We start from the raw sequence: 16,601 nt of genomic DNA on the forward strand, positions 1-16,601 counted from the left end.
TGTATCATTCGTCTTGTATAAATGTTTCACTTTCACGAAAATTATTTCACTAAAATCTGATCATTAATGTTGCCTTATCATAAAAGTCAAACTTTTGTTCCTTCTAGTCTCCCTGCGATCGCTGTTGTTTAATTAACCTGTGTAATTAATCGGAGATGGTTTGCTTTGCATTGTTGCGAGTAGTAATACGACAACAGCCTAACAGCCAGTTATGTGTTTGGCACGCCATGCTTCGTACGAACGAGTGTCATCTGCTAAGGGTGTAACTATGTTTGGCAAAGGCGGGTATTGAACATTAACTGTGAAGTCTCGAAAGTCTGTACTTTTTCCGTATATAGAACAGAAAGCAAGGAACTGATACCAAGAAGAGTTTGTTGCAAGTTTTTAAATCTTTCTACATGGTAGGCTTTCGAATGCAATGTTTCGCGAGACAGCTGAATGTGGTTAGCTTTTAAAGAGAGCATAACGCAAAGCGCTTATGCACAGCTGCTACGCCCCCGAATGCAGATCGAATGAAATACGATCACCAACTTTTCTACGTGTGTTGTGGGTGTGTTTTGTCATGCTTCCTTCTCATAGTTCATTGTTAGTGAGTAAGAGATACGAGTATGCTCGTAGGTCATAGGTATGTATTGTTTTGTCTAACGATCTTCAATGTTATCTATTTTGTTTAGTTGCGATTTTTGTGTTGTATCACCGTTAGGAAACATTTTTGTTTCGTAATTGTTCTAATTTTAAATCGCCCCATTTTACTTGCGTATAGTTATACACACATAGCACAAGAAATGACAATCGTCGCTTCGTTGTTAGCATTTGATGATAGGGTTATGGCTGGCAGCCGGCACAGTTCTGGTAGGATAAAATCGAAGAAAGTGAATGTTCCCCCACCAAGCAGTATGTGGATGGAGTGAAGAAACAAAAATGCAAACACATGAATTGTAGTGCTGAGGTTTAAATAAAACGTTAAACGCTTGAATCTGAAGGGGAAGAATAAAATTAAAGCTGAGAGAAACCATGCATAGTAATAAGACAGGCATAACAGCATAACAGCCAGCAGAATTGTATAGCAAAGCAAACAAAATACAGGAATGGAGAATAAAGAAAATAATAAATAAATTGAAATGTCTCGCAATGTTAATTTTTATTTACTGTATCTGTATTGTGACATTTGAACAAAACACAAAGAATTGTTTAATTCATCAGTAATGTTTTTTTTTCTCAATTATTATCCTTTTTTATGTTTGGTAATGATGTTCTGTAAGGAAAAAGTTCCTTCCTGTATTTGGTAATATATTTTTGTCAGTAAAGTTAACAATCCAGCTGGTGGTCTTCTATAATCAATATTAGATACGTACTCTTAAAGAGTTTTTCAAGGCTTTTCATAATTTTGGGACACTTTCTGGATTTATTCTAACATGAAGTGAACTTTATGTGACGGGACCGGCATCCTATTAAGATAGGCTCACAATCCAATAGGAATATCAATGTGCCTGATCAAACCGGATCTTGTAGAATCTCCGTTATCTACAATCCAAATTCAAAATTTCCATCAGAAAAGTTAAGAAAAACGTCCTAAAATGTTGAGAACCCCTGGCATACTACCGAATGGAAGGTCGTCCTATGGCACATATGGGTTGGATTGTATGTGAACCCATGACGGAATCAGACAAAGACGTTGTACCGAGTTTAGTTACGATCACTCCTAATGTCTGGAACGATGTCACTTCGTTTGCTTCGTTATGAGGCCTTGTGATCATTAGTATAAAATTATTCAGTAAATGCATTCACTGTCCGAGGAAGGATCGAACCCAAATCTCAGTGCTGTTGTGAACAATGTTGGCCATAACTCCAAAACACATGTTAACATGCAACAATTAGTGAATTTCTATGGAAAAAGTGGCAGCTTTTCCATATAGCTTTTCCATATAGAGTAATACTCTAAATATAGAAAAATTACTGCATGTGGTTCTTTGGCAAACGATGGTTTTAGTTTTGATATTTTTAATACTTTTTCAACACAAAAACTACAAATATGCCTATTTGAGACATTCTGGAAACTTCTTCTATTTGGAGTAACGAGCTACGCAATCATATCGGCCTATACAGTCTTCCACCTAGGGATAGTTAGATAGCAGAATATGTCGCTTCTGGATTGTTGTCCGACGTTGCAAATTTGAGTAATCTGAGGTATTTTGAAATATCGAGTACACCTGACTAATAATAGTCTGAAACAACCAAAACTGAGGATATAACGATATAAGTAGCTCAATCACATGGACCTCAACCCCTTCAAAAACCACTGAAGCAAGGCTAGACCGACTACAGTTGTTGAACCAGCTAAGAATAAGAAGCATATCTTTTGTGATACCTATTATAGCGTGAGATTTCAATGGACATGTACTGAATGTTAGTGCACAGAATGTTCATCTAACTATCTAACTCCTCATTGAAGGGGTTTTTTTGTGGAATACAACAAGTTAACCATTCGCTAGTTTTCTATTCTAAACCAAACACGTGTAATTGAACCATTATGCACACACACACTGTTCAAATGCGCTCCAATGTCGGCAAGACTCAACGCGACGGATGACTCAAGGATGGCAGTGGTGAATAAATCTTCCCATAGTACCGCACTACAAAACGGTAAAAATTTCCACCCGCCTATCGGGAACACTTGCCGCATAACGATCACCAACATGGCGCTGGTCGGGCCGGGTTTCAGCGTCTTTGTCCGCCTTGTCTATATTTCCCCCTACACCGAGGGCTAGCACACCGCATCACCGTGCGCTTCGATCGATCTTGCGCGAGTGGCTGAGCCCGTTTCCTGCCCCCCGGGGGCGCACAAGGGACAATTCATTAAAATGTCCCATGCGTACCCAACTGTCGGATTGATGATGCGTTGGATTACACCGCCGTGTGCAAATTGAGGCAGAAGCTGTTCTAGCGGCTGGTGGTGTAATTTGATCACGTCCCAAACCACCTAACCGCGGCTGACTAACGATCGAGCGCGATCGACGCTGATCCGGATGTTCCCGGGGTTTACCCGGGGAAGTACCCCCGTTAGAAGTCTGCCCCACCCCGGAAAGCCTAAAACGCACCTCAGTTGAATTACTTTCTCGTGATGCGTGCTGCCTACACGCCCGCCAATCAGCGGGCGGGATGATTCTGCTGCGCTTCCTGACCAAACTACCCAATGTACCAGGGCGGCCTTTCCCTTACCGTCACTCCGCACGGCACAGCATCAACCGGTAAACGCGCCTAACCTTGAACGCATAGTACCCGAGTCGTTGGCACCCAGGAAACGCGATTGAGCTTTTCCATTAACTGTGATAATTCCTGCGATTCCATTGAGTCATGCTTGAAATTTAGCGACTCTACACACTTTGCTAGAAACTTCCGCACCCCGCCAGCATGGTACGGTGTAGTTTGTTTTCTTTTATTTTCGGGAGGGCCCCATGTTCAGCTTCTCGTTTATGCGTACCGCAAACAGCTTTAGCAAACAACACAGTTTGGCCGATCTCTGCCGCTCCCTGTCCGCGCAGCTCGCAACACGGCTAATCGGAAACACCTGCATTTGTAGAACCTAGTATCATGTAGCGGCCACCAGAGCCAGAGCCAAACTGTTTGCACATGGGGCCAGTAAACATGTCCCAGTCGTGGCAGTTTGCTAATCAACGCGGTATGGTGCAGATCAATGCGAATAATGCTCACGCTGCAGATGGCTGATGCGTGTTTTCCTTCCGCTTCCTAGACCGCGGCCAGGCTCACGTGATTGACACTCCAGTGTACAGAACAACACGGTCGGGTTTCTATTGTCGGTTACTTTTAGCCGGGAACAGTTGCGTTTTGCTCGTGACCGTGCCCCTAATATCGAAGCAGTTGTCATGGGAATCATAAAAATAACCGCAATCGTCGCATAACAAGACAAATCTCCCCTGATAACGATACGATGTATATAAGGGACGTGTTTCTTTCAGGTGTGCTATACGTAGCTGGAGAGACAGTACGACGGTTGTCTCTTGACTGCATGACGTGAATTCTTCATCAGAGACTTCAATGCTCAGGACAAATAATCGAAGACATACAGATGAAGATTTCGTAGTTTCGTTTTCGCTTAACGGAGCAATAACAACAACAATGACATTGATCTATCCACTTTAAGGTTAATTAACAGCGGAAGTAACTTCATCCAGCATGCGCCTCATAGCTGCTATACTTGGGGAACACCACAGCAGAAAAGGCACCTAATCGGAGCGGACACAAGAACGAATACAGTAGAGTAGCTCTGAGTGAGGCTACCAATGCCATCCGAAGTTGAAAAGCATTTAGCGAATCTCTTGAAGATGCAACCAGAGATGCTTACTAACGAGAACCTGAAACTTTTACAATATTCCTCTGGAAAGTGTGATGCGAAGCAAGAGCCTGGACCCTGAGATCCATGGCACTATTACAGTGGCGCTCTAACGGTAGGCGGACTAGGGGGTCGCCTGGGGCCCCGTAGATCGGTAGTCTATAGTATGTCGTCTGTATTACATGTATGCCGTATGGACAGAGTACTAGCGACGAGGGCCCCCGGAAGGATGGACATTGAGGCTCCGAGGCTGGCTAATCTTTTGGGCGAACTGAATGCATTTCAGTAATACATATTTTACTGAAAATAAATATAATCAGTGTCAAATTAGTCGTTTCACTGAATATCAGTAAAACTAATTACTGAAAATGCAGCAATTCATTCTGTCAAATCGATGTTCAATCGAGTCAGAACATCAAAACAAAACAACGCGGTGTGATCGTGCTCGTGATGTGCAAAAAGTTGATTTGGTAGGCGCTTAGAGGCACCCCGATAAAAATTCAGATGATATTTCGGCGAGCGGGATTTATTTCAAAGAATTGGAAGCCGTGTTAGTGTGTACTACTGGTGGGTCATACGACCCGAACTCGCTGCACCAACGGGTCGAAGTCGTTTATGCTTTCTTGCACCTACTTATCATTGGGGTCGACCCGAACTTGTTGCACCCGCGGGTCGGAGTCGCTTATGCTTTCTCGCACCTACTCAACAGTCGGGTCGACCCTAAATCGCAGCACCCGCGAGTCAGAATGAACCCACCTTGGCCCGACCTGAACTGAACTCGTGGCACCAACGAGTCGGAGTCGCTCATGCTTTCTTGCACCTACTGGAGTGGTTGAACCTACTAAACCTACCTGTACCTTTCGGGTCGACTCCAACGACTCCGGGTCGCTTACGGATGGCTCCGACCCGATAGGTTCGAGTCGACCCGCCCATCACTAGTGTGTACAATATTGGCTACTATTCACTGTACTAGCTGAAGTTTCGTGGTGTCTAAGAGCGCTTGCTGAACCATCAAAACTTGTTGGTCGGCAAAATACAGTATAAAAACTGTATCAAACAACATAAAACATGTATGAATATGAACTGAGGAACTGGCAATCTTTGCGCATCAATAAAATCTCAATTTAAAAGAAATATTTCGTCATTTTTTAATCGCTAATAACTACTGAAAAATCAGTAATATGAGAATGGCTTTGCTGGGATTTCACTATACGAGCTTTCATTTTTATGAGCACCGGACATTACTGAATGATTCAGTAAAAATTCTATTTACTGAAAGGATTGTTGAAACTTCAATTCAAAACAATTTTACTGAACTTCAGTAAAATAAGTTTTCTGTGACGTTTCAAGTGCCAATATGCTTTCATTTCACCAATATATGAATCATTTGCGAAAATTGATACCAATATACAAAAAAGCGCTTAAAGATCGTGCACAAATGGTGCACGATTTCCGCAATTCCATTGAGTTAGTTGGCAACATGAAAGATTTCATCATAGTAGCCATTCGAAAAGAAATTTGGAGTTAAATAATGTAGAAAGTTTTACTTTAAATACAAGAACAAAGGTATAACGACGGTACCACAAAACCGGAACAGAACAAATTACTGGGTGGAAAGTTAAACCGCACTCTGACAGCTATCGAACAAGACATCAGACCCGATCAAACTTGTATAGTTAAACATGTTCGAAACGATGTTTGTGTTGTTTGTTCATTTCCATACATTTGTTTGAGTCTAATGTCTTGTTCGGCAACTGCGCTCTATCAGTCAGGCTCTAGCAAGTGTGATCTAACCCAAAGGCCTCCTAACTACGGCCCGCGGCCTCCACACGTTACAGGCTAACGTACCGTACCGTTCCTTTTTATACGATGAGTTTGACAATAAGGACAATAAGCGGTCCCATGGTACAGTCGCCAACTCGAACGACTCAATAACATGCCCGTCATGGGTTCAAACCTAGAATGGACCGTCCCCCCGTAGCAAGGATTGACTATCCGCGGCTACATGGTAATGAATTAAGTCTCGAAAGCCTGTATAGGCCGGTGGCATGTCCGCGTAGGACGTATTACGATAAATAGAAGTTGACAATACGGTACACTACATGAGCCCCAGTACGTGTGGAGGCTTTGTACATATGCTAATGTACTTCATTGTAGCATAGTGAATTAAATTTTTACTAACAATTGTATTGAAAACATAAAAATGGACATTTACAAAGCGAAAGAACTTTTTTTTTTATTTTGAAATGAAAACAAAACAATATTTAACGGTACGGTATGAGAGAACGTTAGGATCTGCCAGTCAGTCGGAAAATCGAAATTGACTCAATTGAAAAAGACTTAGGCGGGCCGTGGGATGTGTGGAGGCCCTCTTATGCGACCCACGATGACTTTGTGAAATAAATAGTTAATTATTTTGACTATTTTTATAGAAAATGATTGTTGCAAACGTAAATGAAATATCTTCGCGGCGTAGACCAAGCTTCAAAAATAGAAAGCTATAGAAGTTTTGTATATTCTGTTAGTATTTTCCTATAAAAACGACATTGAAACGTTCGCATTAGAAACAGGCAACGGAAAAATTACCCTCAACACCGTTATATGCGAAGCAATGTTGCCCGCGAACTGAAAAGTATGTGGACTCTAATGATATTTTTAAATCGTACCATGGAAACTCTGGAGGAACGGGAGAACGGTCAGAACTTCACCGCATGCGATTTTGCCGCAAAGTTTTGTATGGGATTTGACAAATTCATTTAATATTGCCACATCACCGCATGCGATTTTCAGGCATTTGATTCGATTCCGCACTCAATCGCACTAAAAAAAGCTGGATATATTAGGGCTCCCCAGCTCGACTATGGCATGTTTGCGATCCTATCTTGATCATCACACTTACTCTGTAAGCATGGGCTCACATTCCTCTTGTCAGCTAAAGGTAACTTCAGGAGTGCCCCAGAGAAGCAACCTCGGAGCACTGCTCTTTATATTATATATGAACGATCTCTGTCGCACTTCCTGCCAATTGTCACCTGATGTATGCTGATGACATTAAACTGTTTCTCCAAGTTGAAACTTCTAGCGACCAAGCACGCTAACAACGCATTTTGGACTCTTTCTTCGTATGGAGCACATGTAACTGCCTCACGCTCAGTATCGAAAAATGTACCACTATCACATAAAGCCATTCACGAAACCCTATGTGCAACCTAGGAGTTTTTATTGATGGAAAACTCAATTTCGACAAACCTTTAGAACATTTTATATCTAAAGACAATCAGCTAGTAGGTCTATTAACACAGTTAACTAGAGAACTAGGCGACCCAATATATGTGATAATGCTTTACTGCTCCTTAGTTCGGTCTGTTATTGAAAATGACTCAGTTATCTGGTGGCCCACTGCATCCCGTCAACTGGCGCGTGTCGAATCCATCTAGCGAAAAGCCACCCGGCACGCTTTACGCCGATTTAATAACACCCATTATAGGACTCGCTGCGTCTTGCATGGACTTGAGTCCCTTGAAGAGCGCCACCGTAACGCACAAAGTGCTTTCATAGTTGATCTGCTAATCTTCCGTATAGATTCTCGCATTCTTCTATCGAAAATAAACTTCTAAACGCTCCAACTAGAACACTTCGTCCCCGCGATCTTATCGCCATCGAGGACCGTCGTACACGCTTTGGTCGTTTAACCGTAGAGTTGGCAACCAGATTTACACACGTAAGTTGGCAACCGGCATACCCGGGTATTCCACAAGTTTTGATGCAAAAAATTAACGATTTTCATAGGTAAACAATGCTTTCTATATTTTAATGCTGTAAGCAAGTAATGCCGACCATATATTCTCTTCTATTTCATTTATTCATTAAGTTTTTTCATTTTATTATAAAAATAACGGTCAAATTGAAATTTGGAATCGCTTGAACATGACTCGAAAATAAGCACAATACGAAAAGAGGAAGAAGAGAAACGTCATTCTCCATACAAAATGTATGGAATACCCGGGTATGCTGGTTGCCAACTTACGTGGTAAAGTTAAAAAAAAATCAAAATAAAATACTTACAGGCTGTTTAAAATTACAACTTATGCCCCAAAAAATCATAAATTAAAAGTTGGGAGGCCACGGAAAATTTCAGGTCAATAAAAGTAATGAATCAAAAGTTATTGCAGTTCAAAGTTAAAAAAATACCCGGGTATCCGGTTGCCAACTTAAAGGTTAAATCCGTTCTACCGTATGTGTAATGAGTTCAACTCCGTTTGCTCTCTATATGAACCCGGTACCTGGTATGTCCCCCAACTCCTTCCTAAGACTCGTGCGCCTCTCGCGTAGCTCTATCACGTAATCACTCTAAATTATTGTAAATATTGTAAATGTGTTGCTTTCGAGGGGGCCTATTAGTCCGTCGAATTAAATAAAAAAAATGAAATGAAATGTCAAATGTTGCAAAACACAAAAAAATAATGATTATCTTTATAAAGAAACAACAAAAAATCATAATAATATCTTGAAAATTTAGAAAACTTATTTCTTGCCGCATGTGGGAAAATCGAATTCGGCGATTCTATGACCATTACCTAAGGCAAACATTTGGTAAGTTTGTTATTGTCACCCACTTCCTGATTCAGAAATAGTGCAGGGGTTTTTCAGGAGATCTAATAATTTGGGGACACTTTCTTGACTCTTTCGCACGACATGTGAAAATTAAGATTGGTGAGCTTGGAATTCATGTGAAGGAAAGTGGATTCTACGACACCCTTATTGTACAGGCTCTTTTGGAATTGAGAATTGGAGCAAACAGCCGCATCCTGTACTTTCCTGACAAGTCCTGACAAGTCACAACCACGTGTGAAACCGCTACTATCAATCTGCCTTGTTGTTTATATCACAGTGCTGACTTTTGGCCCGATACAGGTACAATTTTCCACGACAAAGGTGTTAAATATGCTTCTGCTTCAGCACTGCTGATGTACAAATCGACCAGACCTTCTGCAGCCTCACAAATTGCTCAAAATTTTATATTAGGCTTTAAATGACACTTTTTTCTTTTTAAGTGAGTTTGCTAATTGATCAAAGTGATTATATTCATAATTTATTTAGTAAAATGTCATTAAAATTAGATATGTGCCACACAATGTAATGTAAATATTGGCACACCTGCGTTAAGGTCAACACTGACATTGAAAAGAAATCTCCCTAATATTGCAAAGCATTAAAAACTCAAATACCAGTACAAACTGTTTGTAGCGGAAAACAACATGTATGTTAAACTGACCGAAATATCCCCTACACAAAAAGAATGAAAATAATTTCCAAAATACTCCATAAGTTAATTTGTTTATTCAACGTTTCATCATACTGTGAATCGATTTTTATTTTCGGAATTAAGTGCATCAATCACATTGCAAAAGTTGACTGCATGACAGTACATGACAATCTGCCAGGTAACAGCTACTCGATAGGATTATCAAGCATAATTAAATTAATAAATCAATCAACCAAAAATCTGAACACCGGATAACAAATTGACGATCTTGCATTTAGCACAGATCCTACCCCGTTCTACTTCCGCTTCGACTAAGTACCTGTTTCGGTGCGGCAATGTTAATTACACTGTACAAAAACTAAATCCACCATTTTTTGTACTTCGTTATGTGTTTGCTTGAACCGTTGTTAACTCTCCACTCAAAATCACTCGATCGAGAGGGAGCCAATATAGAATGAAGGGAGAAAAAAAAAACACAAAATGTTCTAAAGTTCGCATCGGTTTCTACGGTGAAGGATATTTGGAGGACGGCGACGATGATGATGATAGGCACGGTGATCGTAAAGTACTACACTTCGACACTTTGCCTCGCTAACTCGCTGCTCACTTGACCGTTCGTCGTAGTGTTGTTTTTGAGCCCGCCTGTTGTGCGCATTGGCAAAGTGCGATAAAAAAGATGATGTTGAAATGCGTAATGTAGTAAAAACAATGTGTTGGAGAAGATACCAAACATCAGACACCGTGACGATGAAATAGTTGTCTGGAGGGCAGAAAAAATGCAACCAAAACAAAAAACAACTAAAAACTTGAACAAATTGATGGCACCAAACGGCATGGGATGGCAAAAATAGATTTAAAAAATGCAATACACTCAAGAAGCCCGATGGCGACTCATTATATGAACGATGGCTGATTACATCGAGATTAAATTGCACGAGAAAAATGTATAGCATATCGTAAAACCTTCAAACATCCAATCAAATGTACGATCGTATTGAAGAAGCCTTTTTTTCGAACAAACTGCTCGTTAAACAGTTTAAGAGGAAAAAATTGGAAAATGGTTTGCTAGAAAAGATATTGACGTTAGATTACTTCAATCTTTCACATCTGATCAACATGATTACGGTGATCGATTTAGGTTTTTATGTATCGTTGTGACTCCATCGTTTCTTTTTTTCGCTCTCAAACGATCAGTCAACCTGTTTCAACCCCCATCAAAATGGAGGAGTTTTCATTGACATTTAGTAAGTTTGCTTTTACAAGCTCACTGCCGTTGCTATTCACATCCTTCACGGCGCAATCATGATCGTCTTTCACACGTGTGATTAGGTTTCCGTTGCGTGGTCAAACACCAAGGTTAGCGTTCGTTTCCACCGGATGCTGCTACCTGTCATGCGGCTAATTGACACGGTCGAGGGTATGATCCTCGCAGAAAGTTCGCCCTGAACTACACGCACGGTGTCATAAATGTTTGCGTCCGATTTTGCGTGATGTAAGAAGAGATCCAAAATTTATTGCAGTCCTTTGTCAGGTACTAGAGAGGTCACCCGCCCCCGAAAGATCGTTATGGTGGGGGTTTGCAAGAACCATCGATTGCATCAACACCTCGATCGACGGCACCTCGTGCCACCAGTGGTGTTTAGTTGCGAGTGACGACGGTAAAGGTTACATCGACCGAATGACTACTGTTACCTGACCTTGGCCGATGATACAGACACTAACAAGAATACCACCCGTCAGCCCACGGTGGCCAGTGTCTAGCCAGCGGCACATAATCGTTCGATTTTCACGAAGGAAAACCGGCAATAGCGGATCCGTTCGCTTCTACCTTGCTAACCTGTCTCTTACTACATTGTGGATTTTTGTTGTGGTTGTTGTTGTGAAATGCTATTTCGGATTTTCATTAGTTGAATGAATGTTTTAACAAGACAAAAACCAAAATAAGACGTTACGTAGTGTAAAGCTTTTGGCGTCGTTATTCCACTTTTTTCTTTCTTTTAAATTTTGGTTGATGATCGAAAGATCGACCCTCTCACGTTCGCTTGATCGTGTGGGCATTAACTCATAATGTTTTTCTTTTATTCTTTTTTCTTTACGTTGGCGCTGGCGAGTTGCGATCGTTCGTGCGTGCGTGATTTTCACGTGCGATGTGTGCATGGCTTCGATTATGTAAAGCAGTGCACACGATTGGACAACTTTGTATCCGATGTATGTGTGTGTATGTGTCTGTGTTTCTCTCTCTCTCTTTCACTTCGTTTAATATGTTTCCTTCTCCATTATTTGTTTTGGTTTTGCTTCTTACTGTGCCGATTTCCTTCCAGCTGATGGATGGACTTACGCGTACTGATGATGGTTGGCATCGTTTTTGGCCGGCTTGCTCATCACCCTTGATCCACATTCGGTGGCTCGAAATCGGACTCGTTCGATTGCAAGTTTGATTTTGTTGGGGGCCGAATGCTTTATTTATTTAACCTTCTCGAAGAGCTTTCGACCGTCGTGCATCTAAACTTCATTCGCTGTGCTCGGAGTCGTCCGATTGGGGTTGACGATTAGGAAAATGCGTTTGATCAACACGCGTCGCAGAACGTGATTAGCCGTTCGTATTTCTTTCCCCGTATACCCCCCGTGATGGACCAGTTTTAGGTGGAAATGATGTTTTGAAAATTATTTTAAAAATTGTGTCTGTCAATTTTAAGCCAGTACAAATATGAAATAGTTATCGAAATGGTTATAAATGAGTAATTTATCCTATTTAAGATTTATTTACAAAAAATAAATATAATTACATTCCTTTCCTGACCATACGACCTTCATACCATTAACAGCTTTAAGCCTTTTTCTAACAAAACCCTGATCCTCACGATCAACAAACCTTCGCGTCTTTCTTCAATGACACTTACAATGCTCACAGCAACACTTACCTCTGCCAGCCGAAATCAGTCTGGGTATTGTATGCTTTTGATTATCATTTATGAAGCGACTTGCAGTTGCTCAATTGTGCCATCCACTTCCTGCGGCAGCCGGCAGACCAAAGTCTGCGCGCCACACTTCGTCACGCACCGCACATTAAATGAGAACGCATCAGAGAATCGATGCGCCCCGAAAATGCCGGAAGTGTCCGAAACGAAGGTCCACTTCTCGTGTTTGCCAGTGTTTTTGTGACCGCTGTTTTGGTCGCCTTTCTGCTCGGGTTAGCCTCTTACACCGCACCGCTAAAGGTTACGCCATCTAATTATTCGCTGCGATCTTTCAAACACTTCCACTGCGGTCTGTTACTTCCTGCGTGTGTCCAGCGTTACCCGGCCGATAGTGTGGTACGTATCCCGTCAAGGTCATTCCGTTGGGTCAATTTAAAGGTGTCCTCGATTGCGCACTTTGCTCGGATAATTGCCGGTTACAGTATCTGCCGCATCACGCACGCAGAAGTGGGCAGTCGCCGCTTGGAAGATGATGATGATGATGATGATGATGTGTGTGGCTACTGATGAGGACAAGGCTACAGAGACAGCACGATGGTACAGGTCGATAGTCCCGTTCCGACTCTCTCGGACCCAGTTCCGAACAGCTGAGATTCGGTGCACTTGAGGTTAGCTTAAGTGCATACTAAACACGTGCCACAATCCGCAAACAATACTTTGTGAAAATGCTCAGCTGATGGTCATGTTGTTTGTTTATATGTTTATATGTTTATTGATTAATCCATCGGGATCTTGAAGATCCTACATGAATGTACTTAAATTATTGCTTATAGACTATGTAAGGTACATAAATCGATCGGGGAGAACAGGTGGACAAGAATAGAAAATGTATTTTGAAAATAAAATTATTACGTAAGTTGTGTCCTGAGTCTATCTCTAAAAACATTCTGTGGCATGTTGAAATCAAATAAATCAAAGTTATTTATGAAAGTTCGACACATAGCTGACATAGGATCAGACTGGCCAAAACGAGTTCTATAACGAGGGACGGATATGAATTGACGTGTACGTAGATTCCTAGATGGCGCGTTAAATTCTATCGTAGCTAATAGAGTAGGAGCATCAATGTGGTGGTTAAGTAGTCCTGATATAAAAAGGCATTTAGCTATCTCACGGCGTTTTTTCAACGACTGAATCCCTAAAAGCAGACACCGGGAATGTTATGACGGTTACACGGTAATGGTTTGGGGGGAAATGGCCTAACGAGTGCTACCCACCGTCTGTTTTAACAAATCCATGTCAACATTTCAATGCTAAGGATGTAAGGTTAATGTATGCGTCCATTTTTTTTTTTTTTCAAACACAGACCATCAATACCAATGCTGAAGCTTAGTTTACAAGAAATAGGATTGCACACAGTGAGCCTATTATCAATCAGACATTTATAACATATTTTGATAGTTTCACCCGACAACCTACTCACACCCTATCCTGCACCATCGCCTCACAAAACCTGTGAGAATTATTCACCATGTGTGTAATGATTTGCATAAATCTTCATTTAGCATGGCGTACACGGCCACGACTATGAACGATTTAAGGGATTTTTTTCTAAATTAACGCGTGGCCAGTACGGTTATCGCGTTCGATTCGGATAACCTCCGCGCGCTAAATTTGACTTCTAAAAATCTTCTAAAACCTTGGACGTTCGTTTGAATTATGCCCTTTAAATATATGAGCCCTTGTTGAAGTGGGAAGCCGGTTTTCAGTTGGATAGTAAAATAAATACAGGTTTCCCCCTAGATACGACTATATTTGGGACCGAAAAAATTTCCCAAAGCAAGGCGTTAGTTGAAAAAGTTGTATGTCGAATATCTGTCAATGTTGAGTTTATAACAGAAGTTGAAGAGTCGAAATCTATGATATCGGGATTTTTATTGGAAACAATGTTTGGTAATGTATTAATTTTACACCAAAAGTCGGTTACACGATATAGATGTTAAAGATCAAGTAGTTGTGGAATCTTTGTAAATGTATGTGTAACGGTTATCAGCACAGAAATTAAAAAAAAATACATCAATTTCTTTTCACTGACAACTTTTCACTGTCAAAATCAAAATCATCGTCTCTGCGAATTGTCGTAACTTGAGGGGATCGTAATCATTAATCGATCTTTAATGACATTATTGACGAAATTTCACACCTACGGTAGTGCTATCTCATAATTTATGAAACATTTAAGATTTAAGAAAAACTTTGAGGAAAGGTTATAAGATAATTGTCGAATTGTATTATTTGTACAACCTTCATACTTTTTTGTGCAACAATTTATTGCAGCGTTTCGTATCATAAGATGCCTTCTTATCAAACATGGCTCGTTGGTGAAGGCTAGTAGACGTTTTGACAGACAGACAGACATACGGACAGATAGCATATAGTTTTGCAATTTCCTTTTAACAATTGGAACGCATTAAAAGTGGTGCTAATTAGCGCTATTTGTAATTTCTAATTTTTGCTCTATCGCTAGTTCAAACTTTCTCTTCCTTTATCTATTGCTTTCGTGTTTTATTTTAGCAACGTAAATGTGCAACTAGCCAGAAATGACACAATTTTGAAATTCGGCAACAAGTATGCCATGAAGGAAGCCTCGTTTGGTTTGGCATAGCACCACTACAAAGTAGCCGCTTGCATTGGGGACATACCCAGTAGGTTTTGTTTTTCCTTTGTGTCTTCCTTCGTGTCTGCTTAATGGATTCTATGTGATTGTGCCGTGTCAAACCCGGAACTGCAACGGTGTTTTTCCTCCGATTGCCGATTATTGTACAGAATAACGCTTCACAGGCTGGAAGATAGTGCTTGGGAAATACCCACCTCTAGAACGTGTTTGTGTGGCAATTTTCTTCAGACACGATTAACCGTGCTCGATTAGGTTCGCCCCGCATGTGACGCAAGCTGAAGCAGCGTAGTTCTGGACGTATACCTACCGTATTATTTACCATGTCTTTTTTTGTTATTGTGGAGCATCAGAACAGAAGTAACCACAAGTGGCTATTTTGAGCACCTTCCGCAACGGCACGAGAGCTGTGTGTTTGGTAGAGGCGGCCAGTGTCCGAGGATCACGACGCGTTTGACGTCATCAACAACGAACGATTCGATGCGATCGAACACATCGTCCAACGGCTCGCCGGAAGATACTTCTTGACTGGATGGACTTTGAGCTACGGATCTCCCCGAATCGTTGCCATCACCCGGACTATTTTGACGTCCCTTCTACCGAGCGATAGGGTAAGTGCAATTAATGTTCAATTGTTGTGTAGAGTTAGCACGCAGATATTGCTGGAATGATTGAAGAACTATTGCGCATCAAACACCGTAAAAAAGGAACCTGTTTTCTCAAGAGTTTCCTTCTCATTATCCCGGCCTGCTTGTGCTGAGATCTATTCATCGCCCTTTTTTCTTTCGCTACACATCGACAATAACCGCAAAGTCACCAGCGTCAATATCAGACACTCTCGTTAAACGTTCTGGAAGGTTTCGAAAAAAAGAACGATTCCCATTTTTTATTACGTACCACATCTACTGACGAATTTGCCGATCTTTTTTCCCGAGTTCCGTTCGAGTACTCGAGTGAAGTCTTCTTGTGGACGGGGACGGCGACTACCTCAATAAAACCTCAAATAATGACTTTTTTTCGTGTCTTGTTCGCTCCGGTCCATCGATCTTCGATTTTTGTTTGCCCGTTTTATTCAACCCTTGTCGAGGAAGCTGTCGAAGAGGATGGTTTGGGGGCAACAGCAAAAAAGCTAACCGATTTGTTTGCCGCAGGTTGTTTGGTACGTAAATTCAATTATATCTCCCCTCTACGATGACACTGTAAGAGAGCGTGGCTACCAAGGTGCCAGCACTCCATTACCAGCAGCCAGCGTCAGTAAAAAGTTGTGTTGATCGTAGAATCACGTAAAAAGTCAAGCCAACTCTCTACCCAGACGGCGGAAGCGATTGGCAAATCCCAATGTGTAAAGGGTTTTGTCGCTTTGTTGGCGAACTGTTTTTGCTGAAGTCAAAA

General features: G+C 41.3%; 1 protein-coding gene across 1 annotated transcript in view; it reads left to right on the plus strand.

Moving 5' to 3' along the window:
* The first annotated feature begins 15,235 nt into the window (after nucleotides 1–15,235).
* Nucleotides 15,236–16,601, plus strand: part of LOC121590633 (elongation of very long chain fatty acids protein AAEL008004) — a 42,777-nt gene continuing 41,411 nt past the window's right edge. The window contains exon 1 of the mRNA XM_041910465.1: nucleotides 15,236–15,820. The gene's annotated coding sequence lies outside the window, so the exon portion shown is untranslated. The remainder of the gene's footprint in view (nucleotides 15,821–16,601) is intronic.

The sequence above is a fragment of the Anopheles merus genome, chromosome 2R (genome assembly GCF_017562075.2).
Source record: "Anopheles merus strain MAF chromosome 2R, AmerM5.1, whole genome shotgun sequence".
Classification (NCBI taxonomy): Eukaryota; Metazoa; Arthropoda; class Insecta; order Diptera; family Culicidae; genus Anopheles; species Anopheles merus.